The sequence below is a fragment of the Stegastes partitus genome, unplaced genomic scaffold, assembly GCF_000690725.1.
Source record: "Stegastes partitus isolate 25-593 unplaced genomic scaffold, Stegastes_partitus-1.0.2 Scaffold726, whole genome shotgun sequence".
NCBI lineage: Eukaryota > Metazoa > Chordata > Actinopteri > Pomacentridae > Stegastes > Stegastes partitus.
In genome coordinates, this window is record NW_007578457.1 from 34,717 (window position 1) to 42,019 (window position 7,303).

Below are 7,303 nucleotides of genomic sequence, written 5' to 3' on the forward strand. Positions count from 1 at the left end.
AGACGTCCATGACCTGCTGACCTCCGGGGAAACGTTTGCCCCGTGTTCAGTCCCACCCTCAGGGGATTCCTGGGGTCTTAGCGGCTGCTTGCTTCTGTCACCAACATTATCCAGAAAGCCTGGACCACAGCACCACCTGAACCTTCCAGCCAGCAGCATATTTATATCAGCGTGCAGTCAAGCCATCCTCCCCCACCTACCTCCACCCTGTAGCCGGGGCTCACAGTAGAGCGCTTGTTTTTGACCCCAGAGTGTCCCCCCTGGTCCTCCTCCACTCTGTCTCCCAGTTGCTGAGAGCGAGGGGTAAATAAAACAATGTGTGGATTAATGATCAAGTGATTTGAAGGCTGTGTTCTTCCAAGAGCCAGAGCAAAGCGCTCTCTATTTACCCAGAGGATAAATCAAAATTATGGGCTGTATCAACAATAGAGCTGCACTCCCCGGAGGAAAAAAAAAGATAAATTATCAGTGGAAAATAGTGTGCAATGAATTACACAGAGTTCCTTCTGTCTAGTTATCTGATAATAGCTGCTTCTCGACACGCAACAAGACGACAAGCTGACGGATCCGGTTCTCAGTGGACCAGTCAGAGATGAGGAGCGTCACCGTGGATACGCCTCGTGGACAACAAAACTAAAAAACATACATGTTGTTGGTGTTTGTCACGTTGGTGATGGCAGAGAAAGGTTTACTCAGTGTCTGCTAAGCCCCAAAGGTTTCACCTGCCCGCTGCAGCTTATGATCCGTGATCTGGATGTAAAGCGTAACAATCAAGCATCAGAACACATAAACTGGTTTCTATAAACTCTAGATCACCAGCAAAAGCATCAAGATGTGAGACGAGCTGCCGTTTGCTGCAGAGTTCAGGTGAAGCTGAGGTTAAAACATAATGTCCTAATCAATATCATTCTAATTAATCAGTGTTTCTGTGACCTCCATCAGTGTCTGGACCAGCATCTCCATGTCTGAGCTGTCATGACCTGATCTGGAGTCAGGAGGTGCTGGGACGACCCGGACCGTCACACCAGCCCGACACAGAAACCTGTTGTTGTTCTGAGTCAGAACCAGGCTGTGAAGCTGGAAGTCATCCCGAAGCCAAAACCAACAAGTCACGCTCTAAACAAGTCCGTCTGTCTGTCTGCTTCCTGCTGTCCTCCAGCCGCCGCCAGGCTTCCTCATCACGTGCTGCCCTCTTCATCTGCTGCAGGTCAACAGACTCTCACCTCTGTTATCCAAGTCAATGTGTTTACCTGCTTTAGGCGAGTTTATGTCTCGTTTCACAGTCCTTTTAATTAACGTAAAACTTCTATACTTTTCTTTTACATATTTTATTTAGAATTTCTTACATTTCTATATGTACTCCTGTCTTGTTGTTGTTGTTGTTGTTTACCATCTCGTTCACCACCACGCCACAGTCCTCGTGTGTGTGAGCACACTTGGAAATAAAAAAAGATTCTGATTCTGATTCTAAAACATAAAATAACTCCAGGTGCGCTCACAGTTTATTGGTAACAGGTACTGGTCTGACTCCAGCCTGTACTTATTCAATGTACGCTATCAAACTGTTATTGTTGACGTTTTAATCTCGTCCTGTGTTGCTGAGCAGATAACCAGATAACCAGATGACCAGATAACCAGGTAACCAGATGACCAGGTAACCAGGTAACCAGGTGACCAGGTAACTGCTGTACGTTAGCCGTGTCCCACTGCAGAGCTCAGGAACCCACACAAACAATACGACCTCTGTCTCCCGTGTCGGCCACATGCTCCCTGATTATTCCAGGGTCAGAGGGAAAGGCTTGCACTTGTGGATTCCTATATTTAGAGCTGAGGGCAGCGCTCAGTGTTCCATATCTTTCAACATGTATGTCCTATACAGCTTCCCCCGGAGCTGCTGCTGCAATGAGAACCAGCTGCGTCTGCTTACGGCCAACGTGCAGGGAGTGGATCCTAATTGACTGTTGCATTAGATTTGCTTGTCAGGCTGCCAGTTCCTGCTTTAAACAGCTAGCGGGCTGTTGCTCAGCGCTGAGGAGGGACCGCGGTCTGCCCGCTGCAGGAAGCTTCTGCAGCAAAAGCTAGATTCTGCCCTCTAGTGGAATAAAGCAGCAACACAGCGAATCGCCTCAACCATTATATTTATCTGATTTCTCCTTTACATGTTCCTTTTTACGGTCCCCACACGGTGCATCAACACAGAATAATTAATGCTTTGATTATATCTCCACACATGAGGGAGTGAAACAGTAGTTTAGTTCAACCCAACAGGCTCCTGAGTGCAAACAAACGGTACCCTGATGTTCCACTAGAGAGACCAAGACATTAAAATGTGAAGGCATGAGTTTGGATATTAGGTAACCGCTGAGTGGGTTCATCTACAATACAAACATGAAAAGTCTAAGAAACAGGCCGACCACATGTTCTCTCTGGGCTTTGGTGGTCATCGTTGGTCAACTGGTCAGTCCAGTTCACTTCATTTTAAAAACAGAAAGTTGGTTCTAGGTCTGCAGGCTAAAACTTTAATTATTTAATATTCAACTTTAATCTTTAGTCGCTCAAATCATTTCACACAACAAGTCATCGCAAAGTTTTATCACCAGACCTCNTTAATTAGTTCTTCTGTTAATAAGACGCTCAGCATCTAAACGCTTCTGTAAACCTCCTGAACCACTAACAGGGATTCATATTCCTACAAAAGACACACAGAGGAAATTCACAAGACAATTATAGGCCATATATATATATATATATATATGTGTGTGTGTGTGTGTGTGTGTGTGTGTGTGTGTGTCAGAATCAGAACCAGATTTAAAAAACAAAAATAGCTAAAAATTCAAAGTAACTAAAAATAAAAGTAACTGTAGTCGTGCAAAGTAAAGCAAACAATATTGTGGAGTGAAGAATTAAAGTTGAACTAAAATGAGAACCACAGAACTGTGGTTCTATTCATCAGAACACTGAGGGTGCAGATACACTGATATTTACATTTATACAGATGATCAGAAGAGTGAAGGCGTGGCGGTGCAACACACACACACACTCTCACACACACACACACACACACACACACACACACACACACACACACACACATATATAAATAAACCTTATCTCACCTTTGGGGCGACACCAAGCAAACTTAAACCTGCAAATGAGAAACAGTAAATTTAAAAATAAAAAACAAACAAGAACAGAGCGGGACGTCATAAACATGGATAACACGTTGACTTCAGGACTTGCTGTGAACCACAAGTCTGCCTGTCCAGTGCTGTTCTTTCATACAGATCAGGGTGTTCGTTGGGTTTCCAGGTTGAATTTGGGGTAATTTTAGAAGTTTGCTGTTTCTAAGGTATTTGTCAGAGCGTGGCCAGTGAGAGGAACTCTGGGAAGTGTAGGACAGCCCTTCCAGAGCCGATGGGGAGGAACCATTACAGCATAATTCCAGGACAGCAGTTAACATGACAAAGCGATGGTGTGTGACGGTGGCAGTGAGTTAGGAGGTGACTGAGCTCCACGCCGCTGCTCTGTGGTTTCATAGCACGGCCATTAGCCAGAGGATCTGCTGGACGGGCTCACGCCAAGGCAAACACACAATAATCTAGATAAAGTATACCTATGAAAACACACCGCTGAGTGCTGCAGCCGGGCCTCACTGTGGTTTCTGTTCTGGTGGGCGATGCAGAGCGGGCCGAGCACAGAGCGGGACGGAGGTCCGATCACTTATTACTGCAGCAGGGTGAGGCTGAGGCGGCGGGCTCAGGGGACGGGCTGAGATCTGGGAGGCAGGTCATGGAGAGAGGAGAGCAGTAGAAGACAGAGAGGCAACGAGGGCAAGAGACAGAGCTGGGTCAGAACTGAGAGGTGGAGAGTGGACTCAGAGAGGCCCGGATAGCTGCAAGAAGGTACTGCTGCACGGCTACACACTGCTCAGGTACTGTACCTGTCTGTGTGTGTGTGTGTGTGTGTGTGTGTGTGTGTGTGTGNTTACCAGCCAGTGTCTTTTACACACATTCATTTGTGAGGATATTTAGAAGCACAGGTTTGTTCTGGCAGCTGTGGTGGTCAGCGTCTGGCCTCTGCCCCTGTTTCCTTATGGAGGTGGGTTTTTCCGAGCATCAGGATGAGCTGAACCAAGAGGACTGTGTCCTGATCCACTTTATGTTCTAAACACATGATCATGTCCTGGTCCTGTAAAGTGACGCCTTGTCCTGTTAATGTCCTGAAATAATGCTGCACAGCAGTCCAGGATGCTTTTGAAAGTGAGCATTGATAAAGCAGATGAAGGACTGTTTGCACAGTAAATCATTGTCAGCATTAAACCTTGTCAGAGTGTTTCGTGTGTGGAGGCGGTGGAAGCATGTGGTGCGTAAAGAGTCCTCCATCTGGTGTGTTTTGGGATCTGTTGGAGCTCAACAACACGGCAACACGTACAGAAAAGAGAAGCAGACACCAGAGGAGGTGGTGGAGGCTGCACTAGTCCAGACAGCAGATCTGTGGGCTTCCTTCAGACTGAGGCTGTTATAACGAGCGGCTCATAGAAAACGAGTGTTCACGAGAATATGTGAACAGTTTGAGTTCTACAGTAAATATACAGCCTGCAGTGTTGTTAGTGTGAAGTGTAAATATATATTTAATGCTTGTTTTGATCTGGTCTCATTATAGCTTTTTATGAAAAATATGCATTTTATTTAGTGTTTATGATGAAATATGAATTTCTCTGACTAATAGAGTGACTCTGTGTCCAGATATGGGTTCCTCTGGCTATAAGCTTTCAGCAGAGCCCTCACTGATGTCTGGAGCTTCAAGCATTCAACAGATATTGTCTCCTGACATGTTCAGTGGTGTCCAGTTTGGATAGATGTGGATAAAACAAACGTCCCTCAATAAAACGCATGGACATACCAGTACAAAAACTGGTGTCAGATTATCAGCTTTACACAGATTGTTTTCAGTGTTGAAATATGAGAGCAATACAAGTGTTTCTATTGGCACACAGTGTGTTTTAGTTCCCACCTCCTAATACTGCTTTGTTTTCAAGAAAAAACTCAGGCGAGGATCAAAAAAATATTTTTTTCTGTGATGATTGCAATAGAATGACTTTTTACTGGGAGCACCTGGAATGATTCTGATTTCTGTGGCTAAAACTAGAGAGTGTTATCTTTACAACAGAGGTCAAAGTTTCTATACACTCCATAAGGGTCAGTAACAGCATTCATTTTAATCTGGAGATGTCATTCTACAGGTGGTTCCATTAAAGTGACCCAGAATGATATCTCTACTTCTGTCTACTGAGTCAGATCCAACCAGCTCCAGTTTGATCGATATTACCTCAAGAAAACAACAACAACCAAAGAAAGGTTTCTGAGAATAATAATAGGAGTTAATCTGTTTTTGCAAATGAACTCTTCAGACATGAACAAACGTTTCCTGGGAACACCTTCATGTTGTGTCTCAGCTGTGTGCAGATAGGACACAGCAAAGGTTCAAACCAAACCCACAAAGTGGCCTCAGCAATCGTAGCATGAAAGAAACCTGAACCCGTCAGGACTCCTCCCAGCGCTGGCTTCTTAGTCAGCTGGTAACTGAGGAAGTAGGTGTTTGGTTCTGGACGTGACCCAGCAGTCACTCTTAACACCACTAATTACATCCATGTGTTTTCAGCCCAAACTGGGCAAAATCATTCACATCATGATTCATTTTTAAACAAGAAGAACATGGTCTGTGTTTTCGTGCTTGTCCTCTGACAGTAAATATGCAGTAGAACTATGTTCATGATGTGATTATATTACAGTTTAGAACCAACACCATGTTCACAGAACCGACTGGACCAACAGCCGTGTGTCCTGCTGCTTCTCTCTGAGGCTGGTTGAGTTGCACTGAACCACTGAACCAGCAGGTGGCAGCAGCTGACTGTGGAACCCTCGCTGTCAGTCCGTTCAGCCTGAAGACAGAGGATCCACTCAGTACAATGTTCTGGTCAGACTTCTGCAAACATCTGGTAAGAAGTCACAGGAAGCAGCTTGTTTTTAGGGATGCTCCCGTTTCCCCTCCAGGTGACCTGCTTTTGTTTAAGGACTTCACATGGAGCATGTATAACATTAAGACATGTACCTGCATCATTAATGATCCTCCTGGAACGGCACTATGAACAGGAAGGCAGAGTTATGATGTCTGTGACTCACTAAACGTCTCCCATCGATTAAATGATGTCCCTGTTTACATACAGCACACTAAATCCCACCTAAACCTGTGGAGGGTTGGTGCTGGCTGGTCCCTCTGACTCATACAGGACTAAATATGATGCTGTTGGATTATTGTCAGTGTGTCAGCAGCTGTTGTAGCTGCTGCAGGTGGAGCTGTCTTGGACTAGAGGGAAGAAGGAAAAAGCGGATCTGTTCTCAGTTTGTGGAGATGATAATAAATCACTGGGACGTTTACTGAAGTGACGCCATGTTAGAAGTTTAGAGGAGGAAGTGTGTATTTGGCAGAGCTGTTAGCGACTCGTAAACCGCTGCTGTCAGCTCTCTGTGTTTCCATCAGCACGCAGCAGAGCAGCAGTTTACTGTGTGAGGCATGAGGCCCTCGCTCACACCTGTACGTCTGGTAGGAGACCATCTGAGAAGACAGCCAACCCAGGCTTTAGTCACGGCCCTCTGGGAGACAGCAGGACGTCTCCGACCTCCCCAACAACCTGATGATAGTCATCAACGTTAAGAAAGCCACACTTCAGGAGAAGAGCAGACTGCATTCTTTACTGTGACCTCCTGACAACCAGAACTTCCAGCAGAAGAATGGACTAATCAAGTATAACATTAAGGATCTCCATCATCACTGGAGTGACGAACCCAGAACCTGGACTACAACAATCCATGTCATCAGGACCAGTGCTGAAGAAAACATCTCACATCTGAAGTGCTGGTGAGGGACACAAACAGCCCCTTTGCTCTGTCATGTCCTCAAATTCCTCCATTTACACCCACGTTTGCATCTTTTATCATCACATCTGAAACCATATGAATGTTTGATGTCATCACTTGACTGGGAGCTCAGATGTGTCATCTCACTGAAGCACCTCAAAGCTGAGTAAATGTACTCAGTTACTTCCCAACGATGTCAGAGTTACATCCCATCATACTGGTGGAGAGGGGAGGGTTCACTGTCCATCAGTGTCCTACACATGAAGTCCTGCACAGCGCTCAGTAGTGACGAAGGTTATATGACCTGTGTTCAGCTCAGAGGGCGTCCAGCCGTCCAGCACACCGGGACACGAGACAGCGTTTCACACATCCACAGCTACAGCGTT